We start from the raw sequence: 18,950 nt of genomic DNA on the forward strand, positions 1-18,950 counted from the left end.
TGCTTTTCATCTCGGTATTTGTTTCTGCCTGCAGAAACTAGGGATAATTCTATTTCCTTCTGTTGGCTTTGAAAGAAAAATGCCTAGTCACATCATTATTCATTACTGAATGTTGCTTCATTTGCATTTATGTATGATATCCCTCTGGTTTTGGAGGGGATATTTTGTAACATCTTAAGTTAGAAGCATGCAGTTTCATTTGTGTTGCACATGTCATCTTTCACTGGGATCCCATAATTTTCCCCTGGAGTTTACTCAACCCTTCGCTCTTCAGATGACAGAAAATTGGACTCAGCAAGCCAATAGTGACAGACCTAATTGAAAACATTTACATCTTTAGAGTACACCAGTGATGCAGAGATTTACCTGTGGTTATGAAGGGAATGTATGCAGACTCTATTTCACAAAGAAACACTGTGTATGCCATTCTCCTCAAGAGGGTGTCTTTTGTACCTTCAGTACCTACAGGAGCGATCTGGAATGCACAGAGTTTGCATTCCTGCAGATACATTATCTGAAAGTGTGGCCCTGTGTTTGCTTTACTTCTGTTTTGCCCTGCTAGTCCTTCATTGTAAGAGACCTGTTTATACATTCCATTTTTCTCGGTCTTCTTGGCACCTCACAGTCAAACACTACTCCAGATTGATCCCTTGATTTACAATGTAGTGCAAGTACAGTCTATGTAAATTTTAGGAAGAGACAAAAGAGGGTACTTGCCATCTGATGATTTCGTTTCTAGCTTTCCAGTACCTTTTGTTATTTCAGGGTATTTTTTCCTGGTGGAAACAGGCACACTCAGCTGTTGTTTTCATGCTGAAAGACCGTGTGGAAGCATTTCCCTGTTTCTTTTTTTTTTTTTCCCCAGACATGTCTTTCAGCATGTTTCCAAAGGCTTGGAATCAGCACATTGTGTTGTGACATGTGCATACTTGACATTGCTTTGTTCTCTGACTTCCTTTTGCTTGCAATCTTTAGGAAGTTATCTTACAATTAGCAAGGAATTTTGAGTCAGTGTTATTGCAGACCCAGCATATTGTCCTCTGCCATCTGCAGAGAAGAAAGCTTGGAAGAGCAGGAGGGAAGAAAGTAATTTTAGTATTTTTAACTGGCTGAACCACATAGGATTCTAGCTTTAGTTCACTGCATGGAGAGTCATAGCTTTGACTGCAGCCAGTTCAGAAAAAAAAAAAATAAACCTATCACGTACTACAAACATCTTAGCTAAAGGAATAAAGGAAAAGCTAAGGCATTACAGTAACTGTCCTCAGATTCAATACATCCTTTTCCTGTGTTTTGCTCTGGTTTAGTGATTCTCTCATCATATAGCAAAAGTGAAAAGTTACTTTTTTTCTGAGGAGTTTATACAGAATGAATTTATTTTTTCTTCTCAACTTTGCACCTTGATGTAAATGAAGCCTGTTCATGTATCCTGTAAGTGAACCTGATAAAAACAAACAAAAAAAAAGAAAAACCACCAAAAAACAGGATTTGTTTGTCTCAGTGGCAAGTATGTTCATTTTTAGCAAGGTGAAATGCACATCTTTTTATGGTGTTATTCTCTTTCTCCTTGTATTTTAGACAATCAGCCTCCTGCAGCCCAGACAAGAGGCCAATTTGTTTTGAACTGCTTCCCTGTCCAGACAGCACAGCTCAAGAGAGAAAGAAATGGCAGCACTTCGGGCACAAGGGGGTACCTTGAGAGCTATCCTGGAAAAACTTCCACAGGGAAAGGCCTGGTTTCCCACAGCCCAGACAGGCACCACCTGGCTGTGCTTCCCATATGCTGGGGGGAACTGGGGGCTTGTGCAAAGAGCCGCTTCAGACAGGAACTGCCCAGGAGCTTCCCATGGTAGCTGGACCCACTGCCTCTGTGCCTCTGCAGTGAAAGACTGTGGTCTTAACGAGGCTGGTGGCTTCCCTCCGTGCCTATTTATGTTTCATGTAGCAATACTGAGAATGTCATTAACACTGCAAACACGCTGACATCCTTGCCATTGTATCAGAAGATGAGTAAAAGTGGCAATAAGAAACTGTACCAGAAAGAAAGCAACCATAAAACATACCTCATTTACTGTAACGCAGCGATCTTCTTGACTGCTAACCACATCTGTAGCCAGCTTCTTATTTCTGATACAAACCTTGTTAGGTCTGTGCAAGCCTTGAACAATCGGCCTGATGTTCAGAGATGCTGAGCTCTTTAAATCTCACTGACTGCCAAAATTAGACTGCGTGTCTGAATCTGGAAAGGAGTCAGGGACATACCATTTGGTCAGCTGCTTACACTTCAGTGAGACATCTTGTAGACCATGGAGTACAGCGTGAATGTTAGACCTTGCTGAACATTAGCTTACTCTGGATATAAACACTCAAGTTTTAACATTTTGGCATTATTACATAATAGATGTATGATTTATGAAATAGCATCATCCAGGCAAATATTGTTTATCCGTTATAGGAGAGGTGCAGAAAGTATCTCCCTAGTTAGTATTCTGAGTAGCTTTTTCTTTCTGTGCCATAGCATATACATTATAGTGCTTGGAACAAAAATTTTGTTGTCAGGAGGCCTCATCGTCCTGCTGAAGTGGAGATATTTTTTTCATTAGAGTCAGTGAAAGTGTAATAAAACATCCGTTTTAGACTTCAAGAACAGACCTGAGGAAACAGAGCTTTTTACAGATATGCGCAGGATCTCAATGCGTCAGTAAGGAGTCTGGTTTGCATTGTGCAGAGACACGTCCTCATGAACTCCCCTAAAAGACACAATTTGTGTATGTCTACACAATGTAGTAGAGCATAATACAGTGACACCCAAATAAACAGCAGCTAAACTAATTGCCAAACTGGATGCCTTAGGAGTGTGTCGGTGCAGGGCTCTGCACAAGTTATGAGACCGGCTCTACAATTTCCAGACAGCACCGCACAGACAAACCAGGATTTCTCGGAGGCAGATCAGATATCTGTGCACCACAGTCCTTGGCGCTGAATAGACATGCTGAGTCCATCAGAGTAACAGGAAGTTCCGAATATTGAGCAATTATTCAACTACTGAGCAAGACAGAACTATTCAGATCCCAGATTCTAAAGCGTTGCTTAATTTTTTTCATTATGAACTCTCCTGCTGAAATCTGTCTTTCAGATCACTGTATAAGAGGGGGAGCGTACCTGAAAGTCTGTGCAAGACTGAAAGCTTGCAACATCACAAGGGATAAAGTCTAAAAATACATATATGCCAGAAACACAGCAATAATAAGTCATATAACTAAAGCAGAAGGAAAGAAGATTATGGTGTAAATTGTAACATAAGAAAATCAACAATAACAAAATGGCTAATCCCTGAAAAAGATTTTTTTTTTTTAATGTTGGAAGGGCTTTTTTGATGTTGGAAGTTTAGGGTTTTGCTTGTTTATGGCAAAAAGTCCCCACAATTCAATTTACTCACTCCATAATCTAAGGATTAAAATGCATGGAGGGTTTTACCAACTAGTGCAAAGAGAAAATTGTCTCTCCCTTGATAATTTGTTTTCAGTCATTCAGTAAATGCTTTCTATTACTGGTATTTTCCTCCAATATAAATAGCATTGTGGATGCTCACTCACGATAACTGCAGAAATTGGAAGTTTGCATTATGTCCTGTCCTGCATGGAGCACACCAGATGATGCCCGTTATATTAAATAATTCCTTCTGTAATACATTTTCCACACATAGACATCCACATTGATATGCTAAAGTAGTAAGTAACTGTACATTGTCACAGACAGATTCAGGATATTCCTCTAAAAACTGTTTGGTTTATTCATTTTTATTTTTTTTTTAACAGAGCACATCGGAATAATGTATCATTGTTTGGCACCAGCTTCATTTATTAGTGTTATCTAAGTTGTACTACTTTCCTTGTCACATCATAAGTTAACCTTTCCTAATCACTGCCCTGGACGTTTACCAGGCTTTCCCTGGGGATGTGTTTAACTAGAGCCACAATTTTCCTGTTATTATGTACTCTAGGGCTCTGAAAGCTCATGTTGATAAATAAATCCACGTGAGTCTGATGCTAGGGAACTTAATATGCTAAGTGGATCTATGCCTGGTTTAAATGAACTGCATAGTTGGTAGCGTGGCAAGATCCTCAGAGAATCCTGCCGTTTGCTCTACTTGCTGAACAGTTAAAGTGTTCCGTTTTGGAAGCTTAATAGAAATGGGTTAAAGTCTTCCTCCTTTCTCAGAACACCCAGCAATTTTCTTTCCCTAGACACCCTTTGTTGGCTTGGCAAAGTACTATGACCTGCGCGTGGTATGGAGCACCATACACTAGTGCTGCCCCTTCTTCGAATCTGCCCTGGATTTAAGCTGGGTTTTCAAGCATCTGTAAAAGCTAAACGTGTGGTTTTCCCTATCAGCACTTTCCTATGACCCCCGCAGAAGCCCTCCTCTGCCACTCGCCATGCATGTGGGTTAAAGGAATGTGAGGAATTCTACTAAGGTCTCCTAAGCCTGCAGCCAGCTGCTTAGTCCTAGCCATGGGAAGCAACAAAATGGCAGAGATCCTGGGAAAGGAAAAGCTTTTGAAAGTCCTACGAGGAAGCGCTTAGGCTACAGGCACATTACTCATGATAGACCATTACAATTAAATCCAAAAGTTTAAACAAGACCTTGATGACCAAGTGAATTTGTTCAAAAAACCAAGCAAACAACTGAACAGTAATCCCCAGTTTTCATTAGCAGAGATATTGACCAAGCAAAGAGTTGACAGCTCAACATTTACTCTCGGGGGACATTTTTCAGCCTTAACAGGGTAAGTTGTTGCCAATATACCTAAAACCAAAAATTTCTTCGACTAGGAGGGGAATCCAACAAGAGACATCCAGCTGTGCTGAATTAAAGCACTCCATTTAAAACATCCCATCAATCACAGAGCAGGAGAGTGCTGATGTTATTTGTACGAAATCTAAGAGTGTTATTACTCACCTGCAATTAACAAGAATGGTTTGATTTGGTCTCTTGCCGAGAGTTATGTGAATATTTCCCCTTTTGCCAGGTTATGAATTTTGCCAGCTTCCAGAATCTGAAGGTAGCATTCCAGGTTCTGACTAAATCATGAACAATGATACAATACAAGTAAGATAATTTTGGAGGGAAAAACATTCTTTTTCTGAAACCTAAATTATAAATCCATGTTATTTATCCACATTCTCTGCAATCGGCTGGCTTGCAATGTCATGAAAACACAATTTTAATTGGCACACTTGTTGGCACAGTCTGAGAAGAGTCCAAGATCTGTATGGAGACTGAATTATTCTATCCTCCCTAGATTTGGACCCTCAAGGCATGGATTAAGATGAGACACTAATGGGGCAGCATGCAAAAGCTTGTATTATTGAGATAGATCTCCTTCATGGATAAAACGAAATAGAAACCTTCAAACTTACAATTCTAAATGAGAACAAAGCTACAGATAGGGAAAAGATTCAGACAAGGATCTAAGCAAAGATTGGTAATGTAATGATAGCATCGGAGCCATCTAGAGGGGATTTTGGCTAGATTACATCTTCCAATATTAGGAACAAGAAGTCCAGGAGGCTCTGAGTGCAGGTTTATACCATGTCTGGCAATGTGAAACATTTCACGTGCAGTAAATGCGCATGCAATTTAAAATAATAATAATAAAAAAGACAGAAGACAAGCAAGGGCAAGTAAAGAGAGTTATTCTGAAGATAGAAACTCTTTGGGTAAATGCCTTTGGTTCCATTTTTTCAGGTTCAAATCTATAATTTTCCCCATATTGCAGCAGTACTTTTTAGCTGATGTTAAGCACGCCTTGTACTAAATGATTGGAATTTGACAACGTTCATTGGAGTAAGCCCACATAAAATCTTTGGGGTATCAAAATTTTTCTCACTCCCAGAATAATTTGCTTGAGAATTTCTCTCCTAGCAAATAAATAAAAAAAAAATTAATAATAATAATAATTAAAAAAAACCACACCAAACCAGACAAAACCAATAATGGAATACTCACATCAGTAGAAAACCATTAGTGAGAGGAGTATCCATCTTAAAGCTATTTGTTGACTCAGGTCATGGGAGCATCAAAGTTAGTTAGGCAGGGCTGTCACACTTAGGTCTGCGTGTAAGTTTCAGCTGCATCTTGATGCCATATTAGCTGGGTATCCAGATGTCCATGTGCCCATCCCTCCACTTTGATTTCTGAGGAAAAGAAATCAAGTTTGTGAGCCTGATGGGAGCTCTAACATGCTTCAGTGAGGCTTCTGTTTGCAGTCTTGTGCTTCAGAAGATCCCACACAGCACTAATCACAAGCAAATACAGCCAAGAAACATAACCTATGTGTTGGAAAAACAACTTTTTTTATCTTTTTGATATCCACCAGAGAAAAAATAACCACCCTATACTGTACCCATCTGTCAAAACCATACCTCAGAAAAGAAGGTATGCTGTGTCCCTTGAGCTTCCTAGCTCCATTTTCTCTTCAACACATGGCTGATTTCTCATGCACAGCAATTGCCTGAAGGCCTAATTTTTGTAGAGTTTCCCCCCTGTTATAATGCAGGGCAAGGTTATCGATAATGCTAGCAGGAAATGCACATAAACACCAGTTCCTTTCACTACATCAACCACTCTTCCCCAAGGTATTCTCAGAGACTTTCAGTCTCAATTACAAGAAACTGTAAATGTTTCACCCAGAGAGTTGATATGAAAAAGCAGCGACTAGTCAAGGTCTTACAAAATACAAGCGTTTTGTCATGTAAATCTTTCTATATCAGTTCCCCTCCATGTGGCTTTTTCCTATTTCCGAAACTTCTTGAGGATGTTTGAGGGCTTAGATAACACGAAGTAACCTGTCTTCTTGTAGGAGAGAGACAGAATGATTTGAAACTAGCTTATCTAAGGCTCACATCCTGCCATTGATTTTTTTCAGTGCTCCCTATTGATTTCAGAGGTGAGTTCCACATACAGATCAATACCAGGATATGGTCTTTATTTATTAGTGTACTTCTGGTCATTTCACTCTACCCTAATGCCTCAAAACATATGGAGCTAATTACGGCATTCAACCTTATATCGGCCTTGTTGTCTTTAGAGCAGAGTTAAGCCTTCATTTGGTCAATGGAATAATTTGAACGGATTGTTTGGTGACATCTGTCATTGATCCAGAAATAGATGCTGTGACACACTATTCCAGGGCAGGACTGAAGTAAAGTAGCAGAGACACATGGATAAGTACGTCTTTTGACTGACTAGCAGCTGCACCCTAGCAGCAGTACAAAATTCCCAGTAGAAGTTTCAGTGTTTTGACAAGGAGAAATTCTCTGCGTTGAGTCAGTGGCCTGATTCTCCGGCCCTAGTCTAATGTTTTAAAGACCTCATGTACTAAAGAAATAAATGTTGGGCACTTGGATGAAAGTTCTACTACGAATTTCTGAACTTCATCAATATCTTTTACTTACCGGGCCAGGAATACACACGAACTGCAATTTTCAAGCGGTTTACTAAGCATGCATTTTTTACTCCCTGAGGCTTAGAGCCCCAGCTGACCTGGAAAAAGTCTATATGTGTTCTCAAACCAGCTGCCAAGAACAGGACTGAATTACAACACAGTTTTGTCAATGGCTCTGGCTCACTGATAAACCTTGGCCCCCGTGTCGCGGTTGGGGCCTCTTCTACCTGTGGCTTTGCTAGCTGCATGCAAGCGGTGGAATAGATCACGGCCCCTGCGAGGAGGGCAATGGCAATTTGCAGGTACCGGGTTTGATACAGACTTTCAACTGCACGAGAAATGAGATGTGATCGTGTTTGAAGAGATAGTGACTTTTTATTCCTCCCTCTTTCCCCAGAATTTTCTTCACAGATGCAAGCATGGGAAAGAATTAGCCATGGGCCTAATTTGAATGTTCTGCCTCTTAAGAAATCAAATCCTTTACACAGAGTTGTGACATTTGGATGGCCAACATGCAACAGTATATTAAAAGGCAGGGTAGATAAAACACTTCCTATGTGCTACTCCTACATTACCTTTCCATACTCTGTAAAAAAGCACCAAGATAACCATTCTCTGCGTTCAGAAGGCCTCTTTAAAAGCAGTAAAACAAATAATCTTGTCATTACTTCTAGATTCACATTACAGGCAGAGCACGAGATGAACAGCCCCAATTTTTACATCTATTATATAGCCAGTGCATCCCGGTATTCGGATGCAATATACCCACAGCTGCTTTTCAACTACTGCTTGTATCTAGGTATGTTTGATTTAACTGAAGAGAGCAAAGGAACAAATGAGCAAGGAAAAGAAAGCACAGAAGGAAAACAGAGCTTCACCCATTTGCTCAGCTGCCTTTGGAGCCTTAGGAAAGTCAGTGCTCTGTTGACTTTGCTTCTCCTGTGCTCGTTTACATCACTGGAGGGTCTGGCCTGTGCTTTAAGAAAATACTGCTCCTTTTCAATTGTTAAATAGTGACAAAGTCCAGGTGACCCTAGCACAGAGTCTGAGTGGTTTATGTCAAGCCTGGAGACAGTGACTCATGGAGTCACAGATGATCAGTTGATAAATGTCACCGGTATCAGAAACTTGGCCATTAGCATGAGTGATGTGAGAACTAAGAGGTTAAGTAAAAGCTACCTTCATAATGAGTTGTGATACAGAAAAGCAACATTATGACCCAGGCTTGGATTTTTGGTTTGGCTTCTCATTTCCCCTTAAGGTGGATTTTGGCTTGTGATTAGATGATTTGTAAGTTGGTGGTGTTGGTTTTTTTAATGCAACATACATTTTTCACAGTCCCATTGTCTGGGAAAAGTCTACAAGAAATGTTAGAAAGAGGTTCAGATGAACCAGGGGGTCAACGGTGACTTTTTGCCACAGTTTGCTGCAACAATGGGGTCTGTTTGCAACGAACTGCTAGGTTTTGGAATTCCCTTGGCTTCAAAGTGACTCAGGAGCTGATTTTTAAAACTTTTCTAGGAAAGAGTAAACTGCATTAGTACATACATTACGAGCAGTGAGCTCCCTTATGTACAATTAAACATAAGTCTAAGGACTTTGCTGAAGCAGAGCCCTGACAAAATTTTCTAGAGCCATATTGCTTGAATTTATAAGCACACAACACTTTAGATAACCACTCTGAGTAGCCGCCTTAGTTGCAGTTCAACAATTCAATGACATTCAAGTCATTATGCCCAAGTGGCATCCCACTTCAGGCACAGACACTTTTCTAATCTTCAGTGATTTAATGCAAAAAAATTACAATTTAGAAAAACTCTGGGAAGCGTTGGCTTCTAACACGCAAAATCTCACAAACTCATTATTAAGAAGCTGGTTTACAACGTAAAAAGCAGATGCTAGTGTTTCATAGTGGTGATGACTACATATGAAGCATATGCACATGAAGTATGTATGATACACTTCTTAGTACACTGTACAATTTCACTCGTAACTTTTTTTCCACCCTCTTATCAACTACACTTTGTTAAGAAAAAAAGAAAAAACGGGTTTAGACCACTAACAACACAGATAGATTTATGAGAACACAGTCCAGTCATCAGAAGATTGGAATAAAGAATCAGAAAGGGGTAAACAGTTTTTGTGGCCTGTGGAGACTTTAGGCATAACAGAGAACACCCTTTTAAAGACTGGGTACTTAATATTCATCACTCTAGTAAACGTATCCCATTTTCCTTCAAGAGAAGAGTCTAAAGTACAATTGCTCAGATATTCATCAATAGATAATATGGACCATTAATAGAAACACATTTTGCAGAAATAAATCCTTTTATGTTATATTTCATTTTGAAATTAAGTTAGTATTTACCTACAAATGCAGGGAAAGGAAGAAGGGATTCTTCCTCATTTTTCCTGTTCAAAATTATTTTTATTTGATTTATCATATGGTGGGAAATACAAAAGTAATCAAAATCAGAATGAAACATCATTCATGATATTTTCTCAGACTTTTCAGTAAGACTTTATTGTGGTGGGATTTCTGGTCACGGGAAATTTGGAGATTTTGCCTCTCTCTGGTGTGGAAATAAGCAAGGAAAGCTTTAAATGATTGCTTGGAGATTATTTTATTCTATGACACCCATCCTAATTCTGATCTTCCTCAGCACTTGAAAGCAAATTCATTTACTTATCCCTTCCCTTCAGTAGCTACACTGGATTCCATGAGTGCACCTGGTCATTCCCCAGATTTGCAAAGTTTCCTCATCCTTATGCTCTCCACACTCTGTCTTCTTGGCCCAATGACACACATCAGAGGTCTTGCAAGGTCTGACACCCCAAACATGATCCTCCTCTCTCGCCTCTCCCATGCCAGCTTTGCTCTGCTATCGAAACTGCTTAAGGCTTTGGTTATTAACTCAGCTGTTGGAAGAAATCATGCCTCAAACTTGTGACTGCTGGCAACAGAAAAAAGGTTCTTTGTATCTCTGTAGATCTGCAATTGCAAAATACATATGGTGCCCCAGGAACAACTGAGGAGGAATGAGACCCATTAAGGGACACATCAGAGCCAGCTGAGCCTAAAACTACATCAAGAAGAAGACGCAGATGACAGCCATTGGAGACAATCTCTTGTGAAGGATTGTCCAATCTGCCAACCTGTCTTACTTCCCAGGTGGTTTGTTGCTTGACAGATGTTTGGTCCAGGATGTTGCAGAGACACTTATGAGATTTGTCTGGACCTTGGACTATTACCCTTTGCCGTTCATGTCAGCACAATGTCACTGACAGGGCTGAGCATACCAAGAGTGACTATAAAGTCTGGAAGTGAAGACAAAAGGCTCCTGGAGGAGTAGATATGTCCAGTAAGCAGTGAGCTGACTAGGGGATGTGTTCTGCTGGACCCATTACAAACAAGGAAGAACTGGTCAAAAACGTGAAGGCCAAGGGCAGCCATAGCTGCAGTGAACATGAGACTGTGAAGTTGAAAATCCCAAGACAAGGGAGCAAGATGAACAGTAGAATCACAGCCCTGAACTTCAGAAAACTGGATTTAAGATTATTCACAGCTTTGCTGGGCAGGATCCCGGAGACTGGTCTGGAGGCCAGCAAGCCTAAGCAAGCTAGTTGACATGACAGGACACCCTCTTCAAAGCACAATAAATGGACTAAACCGAGGAGCAGAAAATTGAGCAGGCACAGCACAGGGTCAGCACGGATGAATGGGGACCTCCTGGCTGAGTTCAAACACAAAAAGGCCACAGAAGGAGGAATCAGGGAAGGGCTCCTTGGGGGGAATATAGCAACATTGCTCAAGCATGCAGCGATGGAGCTGGGGAAAACAGAGCTGATCCGGAGTTTAAACTAGAACTAAGTTAGATATGAACCGAGTAAGTTGATAATGAAGTGGGTGGAAAATTGGCTGCATCTTCAGGCTCGCAGAGCTGAGGTCCAGCTAGCGGCTGGTTACTAGCATCCTTCAAGGTTTGATATTGGGGCCAATACTGGTTAATGTCTTTATTACTGACATGGCTGGTGGGGCAGAGTTCACTCTCAACAAGTTTGTGTCCTACATAGGCTACACTAGGGGGAGCGGCTGACATGTTGGAAGGCTGGGCAACTACTCGAGGGCCCTTGACAGGCTGGAGAAATGGACTAACAGGAACTTCATGAAGTTCAAAAAAGTCAAAAGCAGAGTCCTGCATCTGGAATTAAATAACTACAGCAGTAGAAGCAGGGGGTTGACCTGACAGAAAGTAGCTTCACAAAAAAGGACTTGGAGGTCCTGACAAGAGCAACATGAGCCAGCAGTGTGCCCTCGTGGCAAGGAAAGCCAACAGCATCCTGGACTCTATTGAAGTGCCACCAGCAGGTCAAGCAAAATGACTGCTCCCATCTGTTGGGTCCTTGTGAGGCCTTACCTGGACTGCTGTGTCCGGTTTTGGGGCCCCTCAGCACAAGAAGATACTGACATAGTGAAATGAGTCCAGCAGGTGCCACCCAGAGGCTCAGAGAGCTGGAGCATTTGCTAGCCTGAAAGAGATGGCTTTGTTCAGCCTCATGAAAAGACTAAGGGGAGGTCTCATTGCCATCTGCAGCTCCCTGATCAGGACTACAGAGAAGACCAAGCTAAACTCTCCTCAGAGGTTAGTGCAACGATAGACTGAAAAATGATAAACACAAGTTGGAACACCAGACATTCAGAACAGATAGAAGGAAAACATTTTTAATCACAGGGGTGCTGAAACACTGGAACAGATTGCCCAGAGAGGCTGAGGAATCTCCATCCCTGAAAATGCTCAAAACTTGACTGAACCAGCCCTGAGCAATCTGGTCTAGCAGGGAGATTGCACTCAAGCTCTGGAGATCCTTTCCATCCTAAATTATTCTTTGCATACGTTCCCAATCTAGTGAATTCTTTTACTACTTTAATCTCTGAAACAATTTCATCATAACCACCAAATATTTCAAGAATAATACCAAAGGTAAGCAGCCAGCAAGGTTATATGTGTTTTCACCTTCATCAAAGACAACAAGGTTTAAAAAAAAAATCAGACAGGAGAAAGCAGGTACTGTCAAGAAGGTGTACTACAGATAATCTAGCAGGTTTCTTTACCTTCTTCTGCAGACAGCAGAATGGTGGCTGCTGAGTGAAGTCCCGTAAGATTAATAACATATATGCTGACAGATGCTCTAAATAAAGCGTCAAGGGACGACTCCCAGAAATACTGTGTAAAACTACTGGGGATAATTGTTACCTGATAAGTTACAGCACATTACCAATTAGCTGCATATGAGGCACTGAATCCATCAGATTTCCTATTTGTAAGCTCTAGAGGATTCTTTAATTGATATTTGGAATACATCATTGATCAAAATTATGGTCTGCCTAGCATAAATGCACTGAAGCAGCTAGTTAACAGAAAAAAATAGTATTTTAGACAATAAAATTATTTTGCCATAATTAAAGGAATTAAATATTTGCTTGGACCTCGAAAGCAGATAGAAGCAAAAGTTTTATCCCAAAACGTACTGAAGATGCAAATCATTTTTCCATTAAAAATAGAAATTGCTAAAAATCAAAAATACTTCTTGCCTCATACTATGCCATTAAACTGTGAAAATGCTGACTTTTTTTCTTTTTTATTGTCATGATATTCATAGGAGGCAAAGTTTTGAGTAAAGTATTAAATATCAACCTTTTGAACACGTTCTTAGACTTCAATGTAAAAATCCTTAACTATTAAGAAAGAAAACTGCAATAATGTTCACATTCCAATGACAGAGGGCAGGATAGTAGAATTTCACTGGGTTTTAACACATTCTAAAGTTGTTTATATCTAGTGGTTTTGACTTTTGTTTCTAACGTTTTTTGCCTGAATATAGTCTTTCTAAGACCAGCAGTAATTTATACCACTGAAACAAGGTGTATCAGGGATCTCAGGGCAGGGGTGGAATGTAGGGGTGGAACAAGTGCAGCAGAACTGGGTTTTTACCATGACCTTTTCCTAGTTATCCACACTAATCTTCCCATGTCAGATTTGGAGACAACAACTGCAACTGCCACAAGAAACCACTGACAAGAAAATGCTGGCATGAACTTTCTCCCATCAGAGTGCTTATTTCTGCAACAGAGAACTTTATGGCAATGTAGAGACACATTCCACATCTAGAAACTTTGACAGATCAAAGGAGAGGCTAAGGGGGCATTTTACAAACTCTCCATCACTATCATTGACCTGAAAATAAAGTCCTGGATTTCCATCTTGGACTTCCTGAAATTGCTGGGTCTGGTAAATTGGGTAACATGCTGAACTCAGAAATTAATTTGACATTTTTCATTTGAAATGAAGAAATGGTATTTGGTCAGAAGCAATGGGAGGCCCATTCTATGGCTAGAAAGGTGACTTTGAGTTGCAGAAAACACCCAATATGCAAATCTTGCAAATTTTGCAAGCAAGATGAAAGGTTGCAAGACGATTACATCCTGGAATTTGTAGCATGCAATCTGTCCATTTTAAACTATCTACCAAAATACCACTTCTGAAAAGCAGGCAGCACATATCACAATGGTTAGGAAAAATTTAAATGGTTTACCACACTTACAGGAAACCAGGACTGTCTTGTTTGTGTCAGATAAGAAAAAGTAGAGCAGCAGAGAGGTTTCCTTATGAGGAGAGCAAAGGGGTGCAATTGAAAGAAGATGTAAGATCTGTCAGATGGACAGGCCAGAGGTTGTTTTTAACTGAGAGAGGAGGTAGCACAGTAATATAGCTGTATGAAATCCACCTTCTTTACAAGGAAACAAACAAACATAAAAGAAAGAAAGCAACAAACATAAAAGTGCATATTGTCATTTGTGCTGGCTGTTTGGCTCCTAATAAATGACCTGAGATGTCTGCAACATTAGAGCACTCACCAGTTTGAAAGTCCTGAAACTTTTCCAGAGGCTGTTTTGTTTATTTCTGTTGCACTCGGATCCACTTAACATGGCACTGTGATAAACACCACTTCCACTTATGTTGTCCTGATGGCCGATAGACTTAGTGCCAGGTGCTTTCAAAATATAGTGAATAATTGTCTGTCTCATCCACTTAAGAAGCAGAACTTACATTCTGTGCAAGCCTGCCATGTTTCCCTAACATACCTGCCGGTTTGCTGCTCTTATTTTGTTGTTTAGCTTTGTTAACTATTAAACACAGCCAGTGGTTTAATAAAACTTTAAGCATTTTTTATAATGCTCAGTTATACAACTACAAATACATTAAATGATTCTAAATCCTGCGTTAGGAAGTGTCTTCAGAAGGATCACAGCAGCTGGAAATCATAAAGGTCTGATCTGAACAGAACCATCATGCTGGAATTAAGGTTACACATGGGTTTAAAGTCATGTACGCCAGGGTAGACTGGTCAACCTAATGATAGGCATGACATAAACAGCGGTTTCTGACCTAGCTAACATGCGATACATGAGACTGTCTATAATATTTTATTCCTGTGTTGGAGTGAGGTAGATGTAGTGGAAAACATACTCAATTTCCTGGGATTTGTGGATAATCAGAACAATCCACTGATATGACTATACCAGCATTTGTCATAGAGCAAAAGGTGAAAAAACAGATCCAGACAAAGTCTGTAAGACAGCTTAAAGCTCACTGGTGGTGTCCACATGAGGCAGATGTGTGTTCCAGTTTGCAAGTTCTTGATGTTCCCGAACTAAACGAAAATGTTCGGATTACAGCTGAGACTTTCTTGGGAATGAGGTGGCTCCTCTGCTGAGGAGAGGCTCACGGTTTACAACGCCAGCTAGTTTTTAGCACCGCTCAGCATCGTCCCTGGGGCTAGCAGCACTGACAGGGTCCTGCTTTGGGTTAGGCTCTGCGCAGCACTGGGACTTCTGTCATGCTGCACCAGGTCTACAGCACCTGACCTCGATTTAGGACTGACAATTGCCTGTGATGGCAGCCTATACTTCTTTCTTTATCCTTTTATATTTTTTTTTCAACAGAGTAGGTACATGAGAGCTTCTGTAACATAGGTTGCTAATAATACAGTGCACACGTCTCTTCTTAATCAACACAGGGATTAATATGCAAAGACAAACCTTATCTCATCTACATACTGTATCTGAAGCAACAGTTGAATAAAACCAACAAATAATTGATCTAAAGCTTACATGAGATTCAAACACTATTATAAATCTGTTTTTGAAAGTGTTGACAGAGGTCAACACTGTTCTTAGATGTTTTTCTAATCCAACTCATGAATTTAAAGATAGGCTTTCAGTCCAAATGAGGACTTTCATGTTTCAAGACCTCTACCTCATTCATTTTGACAGAAAACATGTATTAGAAAACATCCTTTTTTCAGTGAGCAGATAAGGACCTGGCCAGCGAAAACACTGGCAGTAATTTTCAAAGGATCCTTGAAGACACTTATGTCTAAGTGGCCTCAGTGACTCAGAGGACTCTGTGACCTCAGAGTGACTCTGGAAAACACTTTTTCAAGTCAGAACAAAAGTTTCTATGCCTCTCCCCAAAAGAGGCGTACAAATTGGCATAATAGTGTGAACCCAGGACAGCGGGCCTGCCAGGCACCTTACAGGAGCCACACACCGTGTGGGGGACTGGATGGGTAGGGGGACTGGGTGGGTAGGGGGACTGGATGGGTAGGGGCTCAGCTGGCAGGGGCAATCTTCTACCACAAGCAGTGGTGACACACCAGTGGTGGACACAAGCAGGCTAGGACATCAGACAGAGGCCTGCTGCCTCTGAGGAGCAGTCCGGTGGCCTTTTGCTGAGACAGCCCCCCACCTCAGTCCGATACAGTCAGCTGCCTTATCAGAGACTTGACTGCAGGGGATCTGGGGATTCCACATACCCAACACTTACATCTTTCCACAGAGGGAATTGCCTCCTGGAGGCATGTCCTGCAGCAGCCACCATAGCTCCCTGCTGCCTGGGGCATCAGCCAGATGCCCATCTTCATGGGAAAGCTCCTAACCTGGGCTCTCTCTACACCCACCACAGCCCTGCTCTTGTCCCCCAGGAAGCTGGATGGCCCTGTGGCTGTCCATCACTAATCTTTAACATCTGGATGATGCTAATCAGTAAGACAGAGAATGCAGTAACTGTTTTAATGTATCATTTTTTTTTAAGTTAAGTGGAACTACCGTAGTTGTGTGTTACTGATCAACTTCTATAATAAACTCTGTGTTATTTTCCCTTAGCACAAAGTGAAGTCATGCTTTTGAAAAAGACACAGAGATGACTGTCCATCAAAACCAATAACCAGCATAGGAAAAGAATGGCTATCCCCTTTTGGTTAGAGACAAGCCTCACTTCAAGTGAAAAAAAGACTGTAACAGTTTAACAGTTTTAGTGCCATAATAAACTGAAGTTATATTGCAGTGCCGTCTGCAGTGCCTAGTAAAAGCAAGCACCGCCATCTACCAGGGTACACCCCTGTCTCCACACAAATGCTTACTAAAAAGCTAAATCACCTTAAAGGAAGGCTTTTACTGTCCTCCTGCTAAATGAGCTTTATGAGCCATTTGCTCAGTTCAATCCTGTGTCTTGTCAAGAGCACTGGCTGTATACTACACTTGTCAGCATTTGTTCTCACCTTCCATTCAGCTGTATATTTTTATACATTGACAGCTTCTATCATCAAATTTAATGACCTCTTTTAGACAAAGAAATAACTGACTACTGAGATCTTTTATTTGCAATAACCCTAACAAACCAATTTCTCAACAAGCCCTCAGCCAATTAAAAAGCATCTTCAATTTCTGTAGAACAGACATGATGCAGAAACTATATGACACCAGGACAACTGCATAAGGATGACACACAGAGGTTACTGTCACTTTTAAAAAATAATTATTATTTCTATTTTAGTCTCGTTCATGTCACTGCTTCAATGAAAACATGTCTTCTGCAAAAGATTTTATACTAAACAAATTTCTCTATGAGCCTGAATCACAACTCGTGCACAGTCAGTTCCTTTGAAACATTTTTTCTGTTTCCATTACATCAAAAAAGATGTATCTGAGGTTTGGTGAGACTTGCTTCCAGCTTTATAATAAGCATTTCTAATATCCCTTGTCTCCCATGTTAGCATGTTTTTCTCTTGAAACTTACACAAAGCAATGCAGACTGTGGGAATATGCATGTATTTGCATCAGGACAAAGTCATCTTAGGATATGCAAGTCTCAAAGTCAATGATGCCACAAATATAAATACTACAAAAACAAACGTACAGAGTGTAGATTATAGTTATTACTATTATTGGTTATGACAGGAAATGTGTAATTTCCGTCACTAGCAGGGAATCCAGCAGCAGAAGGAATGGAAACTCTAATCCTAGTTGTAATTACACAAAATGTACTTCATAGAATTGACTCAAGACTTTGCAGCCATTTAAAGCAGAACAATGCATGCTAATTTAGCAGTGTATCCCCACGGTAACACAAGTGACTAGCACTGAAGTGTCACAGATCATGATGGAAGATGTCCAAGAAATCTCTGCCTATTTTGATGTATCGCCCATTTCCTCTCCTTGAAGTAAAGGAGAATTCCCCAAGGGAAATGCCTACAGGTCTACTTGTTCTCGACCAAATCTTTCCTTTTTAGGGAGGGGAAGAGATAAAATCCTTGAAAAGACTGTTTTGTAAGAAAAGCATTTCTGTTGCCTGTGTGTTTTCCTAGCCGGTGGAACGCAGCTCAAAACAGGTCTCTACTAGACAGCAGGGGTGGAATAAAGTTTGCAAAACAAAGAGTTGGTTCCAGGAACTAGGAATGTCCTGTGGATAACTGTTCTACTACAAAAGAAGAGGAAATGGAAAGGGAAGTAGCTTCTTCAGGCTGTGTTGTAATGCTAATTTACAAGATTAACTCTCCAAAAGAGAAAAGGTGTCTGCTCCATGGTACAGCTTCTATAAAGTGGAGAATTTGACACACATTTAAAATACAGCAACTTCCCAGATTGGTGTGCCATGTTTTTTGTTATGCCACTCGTGGGGTCCTGAAAAAACCCACACTGAACGACCATAATAAGCCAGAGGTGAATTTACTGCCCATCTCCAGCTTGGTTGTGAAGCCACCATAGGTTATATCTTCAGCTTATCACATGATACCACCTGAGATGGACAAGAATCTGGTTTGCACCAGGCTATTTTTACCACTTATATTGGTGGTGATTGGGATCTCAGTTGTCTCTCCTGTATTACATGCCCACAGAAACAAAAATACGAGCTATACGCCCCTAGGCTGACTGCAAGCAGCTGGCTCTCAAGCAAGCAGAAGGGCTCTCATGCAAAGGACAACCTGCAACTGATGTGACAATAACCCTTCCAGTCACAGGGCGCTAAGCAACACTGAGAAGATGGCCCCAGGAGGTGATGATAATTTGCCTGCACAGCATGAAGTTGCCATGTGAAGCATGCAGGTAAGATAGGCCACAACCCTCCCCGGGGAACTTTCTCACTGGAGCAACTACAT

The 18,950-nt window shown here is 40.8% G+C and overlaps 1 long non-coding RNA gene across 8 annotated transcripts in view; it reads right to left on the reverse strand.

Annotated features, from left to right (window-relative positions):
- Window positions 1-18,950, reverse strand: part of LOC119152686 — a 256,932-nt gene that overhangs the window by 42,748 nt on the left and 195,234 nt on the right. For 6 of the 8 annotated variants that reach the window (XR_005105849.1, XR_005105857.1, XR_005105848.1 and 3 more), the window contains 3 exons: window positions 6,014-6,201; window positions 4,964-5,085; window positions 2,653-2,750 (listed from right to left, as the gene is read on the reverse strand). This is a non-coding gene — a long non-coding RNA (uncharacterized LOC119152686). Of the gene's footprint in view, window positions 1-2,652; window positions 2,751-4,963; window positions 5,086-5,894; window positions 5,926-6,013; window positions 6,202-18,950 lie in introns of all 8 variants that reach the window. The other 2 variants (XR_005105854.1, XR_005105856.1) reach the window with 2 other exon arrangements.

Source organism: Falco rusticolus, chromosome 1 (genome assembly GCF_015220075.1).
Source record: "Falco rusticolus isolate bFalRus1 chromosome 1, bFalRus1.pri, whole genome shotgun sequence".
In the NCBI taxonomy this organism is placed as follows: domain Eukaryota; kingdom Metazoa; phylum Chordata; class Aves; order Falconiformes; family Falconidae; genus Falco; species Falco rusticolus.